This window comes from Myodes glareolus, chromosome 27 (genome assembly GCF_982192425.1).
Source record: "Myodes glareolus chromosome 27, mMyoGla1.1, whole genome shotgun sequence".
In the NCBI taxonomy this organism is placed as follows: domain Eukaryota; kingdom Metazoa; phylum Chordata; class Mammalia; order Rodentia; family Cricetidae; genus Myodes; species Myodes glareolus.
The window spans coordinates 23392969-23411239 of record NC_142052.1 but is presented as its reverse complement, the minus strand read 5'-3'; positions in this window follow the sequence as shown (position 1 = coordinate 23411239).

Here is an 18271-nt window from a genome sequence, read left to right as displayed (position 1 = left end):
AGGTCCTTCACTGTTGCAAGAAGTGCTCTTAACACTGAGCCAACTCTCTAGCCCTGTCTTGGCTTTTTCATTTGTTTTGTTTTGTTTGTTTTGTTTGTTTTGCTATATAGCCCAGGCTGGCCTTAAACTCTTTTTAAAAAATGATTTACTTTTTACTTATGTATTTATCTGTATGAATGTACACCATTTATACATGGGTGCCCATGAAGTCTCGAAGAGGGCGTCAGACATGAAGGGAGTTCGGGGCAGCACAAAGTATCCTCTGAGGCCCTTGGATAGGAGTGTCTCACTGGTGCCCCAGTTTGACCTCTGCTGACCACAGAGGCTGACAGTGCTGGTGTAGGAGAGCCTGTCTCCCCAGTGGAGATTCTCTGACAACAAGCAGCTCCGGTATTTGGAGTTCTTGCCACAGTTGGAGAAAGCTAAGCTCCGCAGCTGGTTTTGCAGATAAGAGTGGTGTTTGTGCTCTTCCCAGGAGCCCTTGTCTAGAGAGAGCAGGCTTTGTTGTTTTATCTGTGTCCGTTGGAATTTCTGGGTTGCTAGCTTCTTCAGAGTATTACCCAGAGGAGGCAAAGGCGAGCCTAGGGGAGTCACTATCTCGTTCCTTGAATCTCAAGGTCCCTTGCCTGCCTGTTTTTTTTTTCTCTACATTGCAGAGTTTGGTCTGTGTCTTATGTATTGTGCTCAGGGATTAGCGTTACAGTTAATAAGAGGGATAGAGGAAAGTACATCTACATTCCACAAAGCAAATACTCTGCCCCCACGTTTTAGCATGTAAAATAATTTGTTATTTTTCAACTTTTCAATAGAGCAAAAGAAAAATACATGAGGAGCGGAGAAGTGGCTCAGCAGTTAAAGCACTGGCTGTTCTTCCAGAGGACCCGGGTTCAATTCCCACCATGTCATCTGTTACTCAAGTTCCAGATGGCCCAGCTCCATCCTCTGGCCTCCTTGTCACCAGGTACACAGTGACGCACGGAAATACACATGGTAAAAACACCCGCATACATCAAAGAAAGGCACATGTTCAGGGAAAGTTGTCCTTGGAATTTTGAATTTTATCTTTGTCTTGGTTAACAATAAACGGTAGGAAACTGCTACTGGGCCCACCTGGAAGCTCCTGTGTGTGTTCTGACAAGTGTAAGGCCAATCTAAACTATAATGTTCAATAGTTATATAAAGTAAATGCACGTTCACCTTATGTTATGCAAAGGGCAGTGAAGGGGGGAGTGTCTCAAAAAAAAAAGGTTTTATTTTGTTTGAGACAGTTTCCCTGTGTAGTCTAGGCTGACCTGGGACTCCTGATTCACCTGCTTTTAGCCTTCCAAGTATTGGGATCACAGACCTGCTCCACAATGCTCAGATGGTAAATGAATTTTTGATATTTTAAACATACAGTGGAATTATAACTTTGCCATACAGTAAGCAGCCCCTGGACTATAGGTGCGTGTGCGCTGAGTAGCTTCTGTCAGTGTGACACAAACGCAGGTCGTCTGTGAAGAGAGAACGTTAGCTGAGAAAATGCCTCGTCATTTGCCTGCGGGCACATCTGTGGGTCATTTTGTAGATGAGCGATTGATGCGGGAGGGACCAGAACACTGTGATCTGTGCCACCTTTGGGCGGCTGGTCCTAGGTTGTATGAGAAAGCAGGTTAACTAAGCCAAGGAGAGCAAGCCATGAGGGCAAGCCAGCAAGCAGCATTCTTCCACGGTCTCTGGTTCGGTTCCTGCCCAGGCATTGCTTGATTGCTAATGGACACGCAAATCAAATAAACCCTTTCTTCCTTGTGACAGTTTGCATAAGATGGCCCCATAGGCTCATATATTTGCATGCTTGGCCATCAGGGAATGGTCCTACTTGAGATGGGTTAGGTGGTATGTGACTTTGTTGGATGACGTCTGGCCCTGGGGCTAGGCTTTGGGTTTGGGGGCGTAGAAAATAGGCCCAGTGTTCCTCTCTTCCTGCTGCCTGAGGATCTGGATGTAGAACTCTCAGCTACTTTTCCAGAACCATACTTCCTGCTATGAAGATGGTAATAGACTAAACCTCTGAAACTGTAAGCCAACCCCAATTAAATGTTTTCCTTCATAAGAGTTGCCTTGGTCATGGTGTCTCTTCCCAGTATAAACCCTAACTAAGACAATGACCCCAGTTACTCTTTAGAGGACTTGAGCAACAAATACCTGTTAGCAAACTCTGGAAATTTATTCCTGGTTACAGACGCTGGTTTTTATAGCTTAACAGAAAATTGTAAAGACAGCTAATGATTATTAGCATTTTCTTTCTTTTTTTATATTTACTTATTTATTATGTATACAGTATTCTGTCTGTGTGTATGCCTGCAGGCCAGAAGAGGGCACCAGATCTCATTACAGATGGCTGTGAGCCACCATGTGGTTGCTGGGAATTGAACTCAGGACCTTTGGAAGAGCAGGCAATGCTCTTAATCACTGAGTCATCTCTTCAGCCCCTCATTAGCATTTTCTTACAAGAATAGTGAAAGTAAGTTGTGTAGAGTTATTTTTATTTTATTTTGTCTATTTATTTAGCCTGGCTCTTACGTACCTCAGGTTGACCTCAAAGTAGCAACGCAGCTGAGGATGACCTTGAACCTCTGATTCTCCCACCTCCACCTTCCAAGTACTGGGATTGCAGGTCTACATGCAACATTCAGTTTTATGTAGCAACGGAGCCCAGTTGTCACAAATGCTAGGTAAGCACTCTGTCCATTGAGCTACATTCCCAGTCCCCGTGTGATCAGTTTTTAAAGTCTTGACATTGCATTTTAACTGTGTTCTCATGTGGGAGTTTAAATTTATTCCCCATGGCCGTAAATAAACATGGTCCTACAAGATCTGCTCAGGGTAGTATGGAAAGCCAGCTACCTAACAGAGCTTAGTTGATATTCAACCATGACAACTCTGCCCTTCTGGAAGGATTAGCAGGCTGCCGTTAGGACGAATGTAACCAGATCAGAGGGAAAGTCCACCATGAGATCATCTGGGAAACTGTTCGTGTTCTGTAGAGCATGACCTGTTTTCCCCTTTTACCCACTTGCTCAGGGAGCCTCTCATGGACCAAACATCCAATGAAGTGTGCACTGTGTTCTCATCAATATCAGTTCAGTCACAAAGGGTGTGTCCATTAGCAGGTATTTCATTAAACAAAACATAGTACTAAAACAGGAAGCGAGCGTTAAAGTGAATTGCGTTTTTCTTGAGTCACAGAAGCAAATCAATTGTTAAACATTCAAGTTATCACAGAGCAAGCTGATAAACCAACAATAAAAACCCTAGACAGATAAGGGTGAAAGGAGCTGTTCTGTCAGGTCAAACACAAGGGGATACAGTAAGAATGGGATCTTATATCTTTTAATTGTGATCTTGAGACCTACTCCTCACCAATAACTTACCTGTTATTGACAAGAAATGTAATAGATTGATCACGCCCAGCATTGGCAATAGGGGAAGAAAATAAACCCTTTGACACATGGTCGGTAGGATGACACACTGACAAGTTTTGGAAATGTGTTCTAGTTTGACATTTTTTGTTGCTGTGATAAATACTCTAATTAAAAGTAACTTGGCTTACGCTTCCAGGTCACGGTCCATTGTCAAGGCTTACACTTCCAGGTCATGGCCCATCGTCAAGGGGGACGCCAGGGCGGGAGCTCAAGGCAGTAATTGTAGAGAAAAGATGCTTGCTACCTCATTCTCTGGCTCACTCACAGACCCATGCTTAGCCTGCTTTCTTAGACTGCCGAGGACCACCTGCCTAGGGATGGCGCCACCTTCATGGGCTGGACCCTTCCAGTAAAGACAGTGCCCTATAGAAATGTCCACAACCGATCTGAGCCAGGCTTCCTCAGCTGAGGCTTTCTTCTGAGATAACTCTGGGTGTATTACACTAATACTTGAGGCTAACCGTGACAGAGGGATAATTAAACAAATTCCACCAAAAATTTAAAATACACTTATTATTTGATCCACTAGTTCTATTGTGACTGAAAACCAGAATGCAATTGCAAAAGTATGCCTCACTGTAAGCGTAGAGATGCTCATTGAGCATTAATAACAATAATGCCTTAGACATCACCTCAAGCATGCCTGTTTGGGAATCAGGCAAACAAACTGCTGTGTGGCTTCCTCACGGCTCCATAAATCAGGAATCAGAGAGCTTGGGCCAGGAGCAGGGTTATTTTGTAACCTTCAAGACCTTCCCACAATCAATGTACTTTTGTCAGGCAAGTCACAAAGATTTCATAACCAGCAGTACATGCCTTTAGCTTCGGCACTGGGGAGGCAGAGGCAAGCCTCTGTGAGTTCAAGGCTAGCCTGGTCTACACAGTGACTTCCGAGACAACCAGAGCTACACAGCGAGACCCATACTATCACCCAGCAACCATCTGTATTTCTTGTTTGTTCTTGAAAAAGAAATTACCTCACCCAATGAGCACAGTCAAATGAGTTGATCAAGTTCAAAATATTCGAGTCTCTATATATACAAGTTGAGACCTTCATAAGAAAATTGAGGCAGCTGGGCATGGTGCCACACGCCTTTAATCCCAGCTCTTGGGAGGCAGAGGCAGGCAGCCCGGTCTACAGACTAAGATCCAGAACAGCCAGGGATACACAGAGAAACCCTGTCTTGAAAATCATGCCAACCCCACAAAGAGAGAGAGAGAGAGAGAGAGAGAGAGAGAGAGAGAGAGAGAGAGAGAGAGAGAGATTTGACGTCCCAGCTTCCTATTTTGGCTGTGTTGCAAGCCACCCGAATGTTCTAACCATCAGTTTTCTTCTCTCTCTCTCTCCCTCTCTCTCTCTCTCTCTCTCTCTCTCTCTCTCATTGGGGATGAATTTGAATTACTAGGCAAGCACTGTGACACTGAGATTCACTCCTATACTTATTTTTGGAGACTCTATTATGTAATCCAAGCTTCCCATGATCCTCCTGCCTCTGCCTCCTGAGCTCTGGGATTGCAGGCATGTGCCACCCCCACCTAGGACGTGAAGTCAGGTCCTGTATCTTGTGACATCTGGATAATTATTTCTAAATAAACGTGAAATTCATCAATTCAGATTTTATTCCTTCATTTGCTAACACTAAAGAGGCCCAGATGCATTAGAACAAACACTCGCGTTGAAACCGCAGCCTCTGCCGGTGAGCAGACACACTTCAGACCCACTGGTGACTACCAAGTGCAGTCCCCGTGTGTCAGTTCACCAGTTTGGTCGCAGAACACAAGTGTGGGCTGTTGAACGTTGAGCAGCTTAGATCATTGCTCCAGGGTAGCTAGAATTGGGCTCCTTAGTAAGTGGAGGCCAGCAAAGCCTTATTTGTCGAAGTGACTTGCATTTAGTATGTTCTGAGTCACAGTGATCAGCTCAAATCTTCACACACGCAAACACCAGGCTTGGCCTCTACCCAGATCAAGTGCCCAGCAGCCTTCATGCACCACTCAGAATAAACAGACAACAGATGCAATCACTATCCTGGCCTTTGACACTAAAGATTTGTTTTCATGGCTTTATTCTTTTATTTTCTTATTCTATTTGATCTCTCTCTCTCTCTCTCTCTCTCTCTCTCTCTCTCTCTCTCTCTCTCGTGTGTGTGTGTGTGTGTGTGTAAGAGACAGAGGGAGAGAGTGTGTCTATGTGGATGTGCGCAGGTGGAAGGCAGTGGAGGACATGCCTGAGTATGGAGTATGTTCCCTCCTTCCTCCGCGTGGATCCTGGATTGAACTCAGGTGGTCAAGCTTCCCCACCATCTCACGGGTCCTTTTATTGTTAAGGTAAAAGTCATGCAGAGCTAGGCTGCTTAAGCACAAGGGGGCAAATGGGTTTTAATCTGCTTCATCCTTTAAAGAACACCTTTCACCGCCTCTCATCTTCCGAGCTCACCGTGTTCTTTTCAAAAACCATCATGCAAAAGATCTTAGATTTAATATGGCTCTTTCAAAGGAGAATTTTTCTAGGGCCCCTTTCTTTATGGTTTATTTATGCTTGAACTTCTGGCATGCTCTAGAGATCAGAGAAAACTTAACAAGGTGGAACGAGGAAATGAATTAGAGAAGGATTTTGACTTTTTTCTTTTTGTCCAAGTCTGCTTTCCCCTCCTGTTCCAGCTGTCAGCACCTTTTCCTCTGTAGCTCTGCACGGTCACAGAATTGTGTCTCACAACTCTAAACATCACGGCCTACTTGACATTTAGGACAAGTGCAGGGAGAAGCTGGGGGAGCACTCAGGGTTTCTGAGCACGTAATACCCTTGCAGAAGACCTGGGTTCGGTTCCCAGAGCCCACACGGTGGCTCACAACTATCTGTAAGGCCAGTTCTAGAGGATCTGACACCCTCTTCTGGCCTCTATAGGCACCACAGGTACAGATCTGCATGCAGACCAAACACTTATACACATAAATTATATGTATATATGTATGTATGTATACACACACATATGTATTTTAAAGAAAGAATGTTTGCAGGGAGATTGCAGAGTTTGAGCATAGACACCTCAGGGAGGCAAGTCCTGAATGGATTTTGTTTGGACTTAGGGAAATAACTAATAGCAAATAAATAAATAAATAAATAATTTTTAAAAACTGCTAATATATCCCCTGATACATATTTTTCTGACAAAAATCTATGCCTACCTTTACATATTCAAAAGTTGGATATAAATACACATGCATGTATATGCTCTCTCTCTCTCTCTCTCTCACACACACACACACACACACACATACACACATACACACACAAAACTAAGCAACCATGTCAGTGATATTTCAGGCTGCTACCCAACAGGAGTTGGTAGAGGAACTAGGAAACAGGTGCGGAATGAAGGCTCTGAAGCCTGGATTTAGGATTATAGTTGACGAGGCAAGTATGAACACCAACAGCCCAAGTGTCTATTAAAGCAGAGGAAGGTGGGAGCGTGGAGGAGAAGCACCCTAAAGTAACTCAAGCCAGGCAAACACCGGATCGGAAAGGCTCCATCGGTGCCACTTACGACATTTATTATTTATTATTCATGCCAAGCGAGACTTTCAAATGATCTAGACTGCTATTATAGGCAAGTAGAATATATATATATATATATATATATATATATATGTATGTACGAGACAGCTGCCTAAGGAGAAAAGCACACAGCATGAGCATCACACATCCTGAAATGTCGTCATTTATTGAGCAAAAATAGTTTCAGATGACCATACCCATCAGCTAGGAGCTAAGAAATAGCTAGCAACACCACAGTGACAGGACTGTCTCTTGGTAAAGAGCCACTACTCAGCTTTGGTCTCAGGCTGACAAGATGGCTCCGTCTGTAAAGCACCGTCCACACAAGCATACAGACCTGAGTTCACTCCTCTAGAACCCAAGCATAAAGTTTATCATGGTGGCAGGCACCTGAGTCCCTAGTGCTGGAGGGGCAGAGGCAAGCAGTTCCCTGAAGGGCACTGGCCAGCTCGCCTAGCCAAATTGAAGAGCTTCAGGTTCAGTGAAACACCCAGTCTCAAAAACAAACAAGAATGAAGGGTGATCGAAGAGGACACCTGGCACTAGCTGCTAGCACATGTATGTACACATGTGCATACACATGCTCACACTCACTACACGTCACCTCCCGGCAGACACCGCCGAAAATGTATACATCATCCGACGGCTGAGACTCATCACACGTCAGGGTCCCCCAGAAGGACACAGGAGACACTGAAGATGCAGGTTCATACAGGTTCTTCATGTTGGATGTGGTGGCTCATGTTGTTAATCCTGCACTCAGGAGGCAGAGGCAAGTGGGACTCTGTGAGTTCAAGGCCAGCTAAGGCTCCATAGTGAAACCCTGTCTAAGAAGAGAGCAGGGAGGGCATGGGCTTTGTTAGTCTAATGAATTTGTCCTTCCAACTTAGCATTCCATATTTATTATGGGGGACTTTTGAAGAAGATAAGGTAAGACACTTTAAAGCCAGATCACAGAACATTCTGTTAAGTGAACAGAAGAGAAGATGCATAGCAAAGACTATTAGAGACATTCATCCCCTTACTCACCTACCCATCCCTTCCAGTACACTCTGTGCTGGGAATGGAACCCAGGGCGTCCTGCACACTGGGCAAGCACTCTCCCAACAGATCTACATCTCTGGCCCTATTTATTACTTTAAAACAAAGTCAAGGAACATTTCCTCCTTGGATGACCTCATAGATAAAATTAGAAAGTTTGCAGCGTGGAAGCTGGGGTTGGTGCTCAGCTGTAGGGTGTGCGGCCTCCTGGTTCCATCCTCAGTACCACTAACCAAGCAAAAGAGCAAAAGCTTGCTGCTCTGGACCAAATCCTGTGTCTGTGGCCTTTTCTTTTGTGGACAGGTTCTCACTGTGTAATACTAGGCAAGGTCTTTCCCACTGACGTATAGCCCTATCCATAGTAATTTTTTTTTTTTACAATAAAGTATTGGTTTGTGGTTATATTTAAAAAGTAAGAGAGCCTTGTCTTTTAGAGATTACTGCTTTAATACTTATTAACAGAAGGAAGGGCTGGCAAGGTGACTCAGTGGGACACGTACTGTGCCAAGCTTGAGGACCTGTGTTTAGTCCTGATATCCCCCAGGTAGAAGAGAATCAACACTTACAAGTTGTCCTCCGACCACCACAACCACACATTGGTGTGTATATGTGTATTTGTATATGTGTATACATATATGTATGTCACAACAACTAATGAGGAAAGAGGTCATGAATTTGAAAGACAGCAAGGAGGGGCATATGGAAGGGTTTAGAGGGAGAAAGAGGAAATGATGTGGTGATATTATAATCTCAGGAAAAAAAAGGAAAGAAACAAAAAACTAAAGTACCGAGTGAAATTCAAAATGTGTTCCAGAATGATTGCAATAATAAGGGTGTGGCCAGTGTAGTGGCAAATGTCTTTAATCCCCACACTCAGGAGGCAGAGGAGGGAGATTTCTGAGTCTGAGGCCAGCCTGGCCTACAGAGTGAGTTCCAGGACAATCAGGGCTACAAAGAGAAGCCCTGTCTTGAAAAACAACAACAAAAAGGGGCCTAGAGAGATGGCTCAGTGGTTAAGAGCACATACTGTTCTTCCTGAGGACCTGAGTTCAATTCCCAGCACCCACATCAGGAGGTTTACAACTGCCTGCAGCCCCAGATCCAAGGGGTCTAACACCTCTGACCTGTGGGCACTTGCATCCATGTGCACATCTCTCTCTCTCTCTCTCTCTCTCTCTCTCTCTCTCTCTCTCTCTCACACACACACACACACACACACACACACACACACGCACACACACAACTAAAACAATAAAAATCTAAAAAGGAAAAGATAAAGAAGATAGAAAGAAAGAAGAAAGCCTTAGGTTAATGACTTATTGCATGTCATGTGTGCATGACTTATTGCACACAGTCATGTTTGACTGACAGACATAAGAAGAGAACAGACAGGAGTGCACTCAGAGGCGAGAAAGGACAGAGGGCTGGGTAAACCTAAAGTATCATAGATCATAGTCAATCATAGATCCTCTGTAGATCTCACAAATGGCAGCTGGACCATTCACAAGTCAGATGCCAACTGGTGACAGCTATTCTCGTCCTATGTGACCTCAGCATGATGGGTCAGCACCAGTTGTACACAGGCCACTTGACTGTCCATTTCTGCACTGATCCTGGATGTCTTCAGTCTGCTGAGACTCCTGTTTCACCCCCAACTCTGACCCCCCATACACACACAGTAGACCACACCATCAGGAGGAGCTGTGTGGCTCTTCCTTCAGCTCACATCCTTCAGGGTGACAACCTGTGTCATTTCTTTTTCCTCCTGCCTTTTTTGTTTTGTTTTTCGAGACAAGATTTCTCTGTCTTGGAGCCTGTCCTGGAACTAGCTCTTGTAGACCAGGCTGGCCTCGAATTCACAGAGATCCACCTGTCTCTGCCTTCTGAGTGCTAGGGTCAAAGGCGTGTGCCACCACCACCGGGCTTCCCTGCTGCTTTATATCTTAAATTTACTCGGTATGATTAGTTTTGATCATCAACTCAACATGACTTAGAAAGGCCTGGGAAGAAAATCGCAGTGAGGGCTTGTTTCCATCAGGGTGGGCTGTGTGTGTGTGTGTGGGGGGGGCTGTCTTGTTTGAATTCACTGATGTGGGAAGACCCAGCCTGGAAGTGGGAGGCACAGTCCCTGGTTTGGGATCCGGGACTGTTTGAGTAGTGAAAGCTGGCTAGGCACTGACACACATGCACTTAGAGTTCTTCTCTGTTGATCGTGGCTAGGACGTGATTAGCTTCTTCAATGACAGACTGCAGCCTGGGATTGTTCCCCGGGCTCTGGCTGCCTGAGGAAGGTCAGCAGAGTGGCTCTCAGGTCACACACCGCCCATCTTCTTCCTGATTATCTTCATGGAGCTCATTTATTTTCAACTCTGCCACTCCGACTTCGTCTAAGCATTGATTCTCCCAATGACAGAGTCCCAAAGGTGGCTTTCGGGCCCCAAATTCTTACAGCGTTTTCCACAGCTTTGCCATCAGGAGTTCCAGAACCATGCTGTTCCAGAACTATTTGGCACACATTCGTACACCTGTACTTCAACATGGCAGTGGCAAAACCACTGATGGACTTACTATGTTTCCTTCCCTCAGAGTGAGGTGACAAACGAGATCTCACTCCTTTATGTAAAGGGATGAGCCAATCTAGAGAACATCTTTTAAACTGACCTAGTCTTGTGAAATGTGTTGTTTTGTTAGGGTCACTACGGGATAGTCTTGGTTTTTAAATGAGAAATGCAAGCACAACTTGCAGACTTTTAAGTTGAAAATCTGACAACTTGAGTTAGTTCCCCTGGACCCATATGATAGAAGAAAACTTACCTCCACACGCTACTCTCTGACCTCTACATGCATGCTATGTATGAATATGTATGTGCGTGCGTGTACACACACACACACACACACACACACACACATGAGAGAGAAAGACAGAGAGAGAGAGAGAGAGAGCATTCATAGTATCAGGCTCTTCCAGGGCCATATGGACTCTAACCAGACTCTGTCTTAACACGTGACCACAGATTTCTGTATCTTGCTGTTATTTCTGACCTTGGCGACACAAGGAAGCCCAAAGGAGGGAAGATGCCCTTGGCCTGCTGGCCCAGCCCACGCAGGCATCATCTGCCATTCCCTACAGCCCAACGTCCCTGAAACCCGCCACCTCTCCTCACCCATCAGGAGATAATCCACTTGGTTACATCCCTCTGGTTCAGCCCAGCAGTGAAGAAATGTGGACAATGTCTGTGTTTTCCAAATCCACAGCATCGTTTCAAAGAAACTGTGCCACCAAGAGTGCTAAAGCTGAGGTCTGTTCTGATTATATTCTAGTCAAGTAGCAAAGTGGCGAAGGTGACAGCCACGTGGGGTAAGAAGAGAGGACTCACAACAGAAACCACAGAAGAGAATGGATGTGTGTGAAGAGATCAGTCTTCATACCTGTGCAGAGTGTAGAAATGCTTAGCTTTGGTTTCTTTAAACTCGCCAGTCTGTTTCCTCTTTGTAACAATTTGATTGCATCCATATGTCTCCTCATCGCATTCACACACCCCTGGCCCAGCTTTCCGCCTGGAGGGGCCGGCTCCACCGGAAGGTCTTCCCGATGCAGCCATCTTAGACTAGCCATGGGTTTTGCGCCTCCATCTGCTTTCCTCCCTGCCCTTCCCTTGTCCTTCCTTCTCTCCTTCTTTTCTGCCTCTCATCATGAACTTCTAGAGAGCTAGTGGGTCTGCATTGCCTGCTCTAAGCAGCAAACCCGCGAAATGAGGCGAGTTTCTGTGGAAATCCTGTTGTCTTTTAACAAACTCATGAGCAAGGTGAAAAAATAAAAATCTGGATACGGTAGAGTTTAAGGAGTATGTTACACACACAACAAAAATCTCTTTTAGTTGGGAACACACACAAATGAGGAAGGAGACAGGGTCAGACACAACAAACCCTTTGGGTTTGGGAGGAGTCTCTTGGAATCGCTGATTAAAATTGGCTGGCATCATGGTTTTCTAAGATTGCTCTGTGTATACAGACAAAGGCAGGCACTGTTTCCCATTTGTCTCTGTGTTTGGAAATTCTTGTCTTTTTTACATTCAAGGTTTGGGTTCTGTCATGGTTTTCAGAGAGTAAATATCCCCCACAGGCTCTTGTGATGAGGGGTTGGTTCCCAGCTGGTGGTGGTGCGGGATCTATTTTGGAAGGTCCTAGAAACTTTAGAATATGGTCTCTCGTACCTGGAGGAAGTATGGATTTGAAGGTGATACTTGGTCCCGGCCCAGTCCCCCGCTCTCTGCTTTCTCCCCACCGTGAGGTGAACATTCTTCTCTACACGCTATTCTTATCCAGTGTATAGGACCAAGAAACCATGGAGCAAGCCCTCTGAAACTGTGACCCCCAGACATGTCCCTTCTCCTTAGATTTGTTCTCTCAGAAACTGGTTATAGCTACACAAAAAGAATTAACATAGGCCCAAAAGGTATGAGGACACTTTGTTTTTTTTTTAAACTCAAGTGTGGAACTCAAGGGCAATTTCTTATCATTAAGCCCGGGGGTTGGGTAGGCAGGCCGAGGAAGAGCCAAGGGTAGGAGAGGCTTCTGCCACAACTGCCCAAGGCTGTAACAGCACATGGGAGAGTAGGGGCACCGGACTCTTAGTCTGCTACCCTGAGAAGAGGTGTTTTCCTCCCAAAATGCTTTTAGCAAATGGCTCCTGTTCCCCACTGTTGACAAGGGATATCACAGACAGTTCAAAAACTGTACCTGTGATGAAGATTTGATGTTTGGCTTTCCTTTGTTACATGTCTGGTTGAGTTCTCAGTGTTGCTGAGGTAACTGACCAGCATGAAGGCCAGCAATGGGATTGCAAGAGGAAATAATGTCATTCTCCAGCAAGCAGATTTTAAAAATCAGCTTTGACAGCTTCCTGGTGCGGGGAGGGGGGCTTACACATTCTAGCTCGGTAATAGTTGTCTTTCATGCTGAGAAACAAAAGGACTAGCACTTTTGCTCTGTAGTAGTGTAATAGAAGGTGTGTGTGTGCGCATGTGTGTGTGCATGTATGTGTATGTGTGAGAGTATATTTTCTGTATATGTCTGTATGTGTATGTATGTGTATGAATGTGTGTATGTGTGTGTATACATGCGTGTATGCATGTGTGTGTGTGTGTGTGTGTGTGTGTGTGTGTGTGTGTGATTGAACCCAGGACCTCAACGTGCTAGCCTAGCGCTTCACCACTGAGCTACATCCCAGCCCTAAAGTCTGGCGCTCCAGAGAGAAGGGTCAGTTTTTGCGTTGCCTTTAACACCTGAAGATAATAAAAACTTCGTTAGTGAGAACCGGGCAAGCGAAGTATGGAAAAGGTAACTTGAGAAAGTATAATCAGCACAGCCTAAGTCAGTTTGCACCAAGACATTTAGGAAAGTGGGCACAGGAAAGCATGCGCGGACTATGCAGTGCAGCCTCCAGAGTCCAGGAGGAAATAGACTTCATTCTGCTCCTTCGAAGGGGGGTCTGAAAGGAAGCATTGTGCCCCAAAACCCAGGACAGCAGAAGCAGGACTGGAGGGATTAGGGGGACTTCCTGAAGACACGTCAAAACAATTTTCCATATTTAAACCTACCCACTCATGTGCATCCCACAAAGCATCTCCAGCCCCTTTGCGAGCAGTTCGAGCCTTTTATTCATTCGTCACTTTCCTGCTATTATTCTGATGATATTCCAGGAGATGGGGGAGGGGATAGCAACAGAAGGAAGCCGGCTCATGAGCTTAGTGTTGTCTTAGTAAATTTTATACACATCTGCTGGCTACAGCCTTAGTCTTCCTTCTCTAAAACAGACATGAAAATAGCAATAGAGTCTTGTTCAGATCTCACCTGACCACGGAAGTGGAGCTGAGTGAGGTGGTGTCCTAAGTCCCAGCTGCTGGGGAGGTTAAGGTCAGAGAATGGGTTGAGCCAGGAATTTGATGCAAGCCCGAGAGAGAGAGAGAGAGAGAGAGAGAGAGAGAGAGAGAGGAGGGGCAGGGGAGGGGAGGGGCGGAGAGGAGAGAGACAGAGAGACAGAGAGAGAGAGAGAGAGACAGAGACAGAGACAGAGAGACAGAGAGAGAGAGACAGATAGAGAGAGAGAGAGAGACAGAGACAGAGAGAGACAGAGAGAGACAGAGAGAGCACAGACAGAGCTGGATATTCTGGAACTTTCCAGTCACAGTCACTCAACAAATATTCAAATGTGAATTAATGATGGCTGGCTGGAAGTAAGGGAGAGAGGGAAGAAGGAACTTGCTATGGGTATCTGTAAAAAAACGAATCCCAGAAACTAGCCCCTAAGTTTGGAATGTATGGATGCATGAATTTCCTGTTCTCTGTAAAGAACTCTGACTGCCACCAGGGCTCTTAAAGGCATGCAGCAATCCTCATGCTGAATTCCTTAAGGCTTGGATACTACAGTACCAGGAACAATAGCGCCACCTAGTGACACTTCTAGTTACTGTCTCTAAACAGTTGAACTTGACAAGATCCACTTAGACCAAGCACAAAGGAGATGTGAGTAGCCTGTGATTGTCACCATTTTTCAACGTGAAGAACACTTTCTTCGAAGCCGTAGCGTGTGATAAACTCTCGCATCCTCCACCAGTGCCCTCGGCTACACTCTCATGGGGTCTCTCCACACCAGGTCTTTCAGTACTTCTGACGCTCATGTTTCAAGGATTGCGCCTCTGTGGTAAGACATAACAGTGGTTTTTAAAAATTTCACATTATTTTACTTACAAGTATGGGTGTTTTGTCTTCATGTCTGTTCACCTGGTGCTCAAGGAGGCCAGAAGACGGAGTAGGAGCACCTAGAATTAGAGTCACAGCTGATCATAAGCCATGGTACTGGAACCGAACCTGGGTCTTCTGCAAGAGAAACAAGTGCTCTTAACTGTTGAACCCCTTCTCCACCCCCTGTAACGTATAATACTGATAGAATTACTTATCAGCCTAGACAGTAATCTACGCATTGATTATGTTAGTGCACACAGGAGTAATAAATGCCTCACTGCCTAGGGCTTAAGGATGCTGCCTGAATCACAAAAAGGCAGAGGCAAGCTGAAGTTTGCTCCGAAAAACAAAATGTAAAGAGCATTCTAGGAAAGATCTGAGACCAGGAAAAGAGGCCAAAGGACCACAGTGAGCCCAGAGCAGCTTCTGCCCCGGGCTATGACCTGTTCCTCTAGAGGCTGCTCCCTGGAAGCACATATCTGTAAAACAAGATATGCTCTTGTTCTTTGTGTCTGCCAGAGATTTCCTCCCTACAGCCTTCTAAACCCTGTCAGCACCTCTCCACCCCCTCCGAAGCCTCAGCCCTGTTCAGACTGGATGGTAGACACCTGTCTCGAGTCTCCTGCGAGGCTGTAGGGGCCTGCAGATAGATTTCCGCACTCTCCTGCGAGGCTGTAGGGGCCTGCAGATAGATTTCCGCACAGGTCCCACTGGCAGTCTCGCCAGTGTCCTGGCAGTTTTATGTCAGCTTCATATAAGCTGGGGTGTTGTTTTCATCTAAGTTGTTCTATTTACCAGTAAAGACTCAGGAGGCAGATGCTGGGTGAAGACCTGCTAGATCACAGAAGCCAACAAGCAGCCAGCTGACCTTCCTTGGCCAGAGACCTAGGAAGAGAGTTTCTCTCCACCCATCCCAAACCAAAATGACCAGGCATCTCCAAGGCCCTCCCTACTCCTTCCTGTGTGTCTCTCTAGGCACATCTATGGCTAATTCCTGTCAATCAGTCACTGGCTCAGCCCCCTGATCCAAGGTTAATTTTATTCACACAGTCTTGGAGTTTCACAGTGTGATCAAATATCATACAACACTAGAGTCTTCTGAGAGAAGGGACCTCAGCTGAGAAAACACCTCCAGAAGATCTGGCTGTAGAGCATTTTCTTAATTAGTGATTAATGGGGGAGGCCCAGCCCATAGTGGGTGGAGCCATCCCTGGGCTGGGGGTCCTGGGTTCTATAAGAAAGCAGGCTGAGCAAGCCATGAGCAAGCCAGTGAGCAGCACCCCTCCATGGCCTCTGCAGCAGCTTCTGCCTCCAGGATCCTGCCCTGCTTGAGTTCCTGTCCTCACAACTTTTGATGAACTGTTATGTGGAGCTGTGAGCAAGATAAACCCTTTCCTCCCCAAGATGTTTTGTTTGGTCATAGTGTTTCTTTACGAAAATAGAAACCCCAACTAAGACACCCAGTGAGTCATGCTAGTGAGGTTTAAAGAACAGGGAGAAATTTTAGCTCCCTTATAACTGGAAAGCATCTTGATCGGGCTAGAGATACCAATTATTTAATTAGGAAATTATAGGCTTAATGGTTTGGTCAGAAAGCTTAGAACCTCGACTTTGTCTAGCAAGTAAAGTTGGACAAACCAGGTAACTTCGGTCGTTCAATAATATCACCCAGAAAATGAGCTAACGATGCCTACATTATCCATGTCCTAGTGTTCTGGAAACAAAAAATGCCGTGACTAAGGCTTTTATAACTTCTGTTCAAGGATAACAAAGTGGCAGTGCCTTTTCAGACCACCACTCTCCTGGGCCCCTCCTGGAGGGAGCTGGTTATCACACTCAGCAGAGTGATAGCAGAGAAACCGGGTCCCTTCTTGGGGTTCTAAGTTCCACTAGTAAGATGATTTAGGAACAGACTCATAGGGGAGCTTAAAGATGATTTTATTAGGGTTTGAAATAAAACTCCCAAGAGAAACACATTGTGAACCCCAGCAGCTGCCGGGAAGGGCAGAGAAGAGGAGGAGCGGAAGCCATGTGAGTTAAGGCTTCATGGAGATGAGCCACAAGGTGGACCAGCGGCCACCCGGCAGAGAGAGGGGAGCGTTGGAGAAAGAGTACGGAAGCCAGAAGCCCCAGAAAAAGCACATAGGCTCTGGTCAGCATCCAAAAGGAAGACAGAAGAGAAGAAAAGGAAAGGTTATGCCTTTCTGAGAGTCAGAATGGCAAAAAGTGGGCAGACCCAACAGAGCCTCACACCAGCTGCTAGCTTCCAAGCAGCATGGAGGGCAGGGACTCAGGACATGTGGTGGCTCACGAAAGGGATGGCTATTCTCTTACCCCTTTAGCATAGTTTAGGGTAGACCTGCCTTTTGAGGGTTGGACACCTGGACAAGGGATTAACCTGCCCAATTGGATTAACCATTGTTTGTTTGTTTGAGATAGAGTCTCACAGAGTAGCCCAGGTTTGTCTGGAAGTGGTTATGTAGACCAGGCTGGACTGGAGCTCAAGTAATCCTACTGCCTCTGCCTCCTGAGTGCTGGGATTAAAGGTCTTTGACATCAGATCTGACTTTAGATGAATTCTTTTCTTCTTGAGACTTAATTCATGTGTCTGTGTGTATATATCCCCACAGAAGTCCAAAGTGGGCATTAGAGTCCCTGAACTTGGATTTACAGGCAGTCGTGAGCTGCCTGATGTGGGTACAGGTACCCATTCCTCTACAAGAAACATTCTTTTGTTTTTTTTGAGACAGGGTTTCTCTGTATAGCTTTAGAACCTGTCCTGGAACTCACTCTGTAGACCAGGCTGGCCTCAAACTCACGGAAATCCCCCTGCCTCTGCCTCCTGAGTGCGCCAGCACCGCTTGGTAACAGCAAGTGTTCTTAACCATCTCTCCATAAGCTGGGGTAGAAGCAGGAGGACGGCATGTCTCCACCTAGCGGCAGATTTTATCATTTCCTGCAACAACCGGAAAATGCTCAGTACATTTTGTTTATTGAGGCAGGGTCTCACATAGGCCAGGCAAGCCTCAAACACTACTATCCAAGATGACCTTGAACTTTTGATCCTCCTCCCTGATCATAGGCTTGAGCTGACACTTGTATTTGTATGCAGTGTTGGAGATGGAACTTGAGGCTCCATGAATAAATACTAAGCAAGAACTCTACTAATGAGCTACATCCTCAGGCCCCTCCATGCCATTTAAGAGGTTTATACACATACACATTCCAATGGTCATGGGATCAATGAGGTTCTCAGAAAGTGACACTGGATTCAGCACCAAGGGTTATTTGTTGGACAGTGATTCTACTTTGTCTCCCGGTACTCTACAGCATTCTTTCCGATCTTTTTAGCAGACTGATGAAATGAACTTACAGTCGTAACAAGGCAGTCAGACTGGAGGTCAGTGGACCAAGGTCAGCCACGCCCCCATTAGCCCAGCCAAGTGGCTACATCTCCTCTGGATGC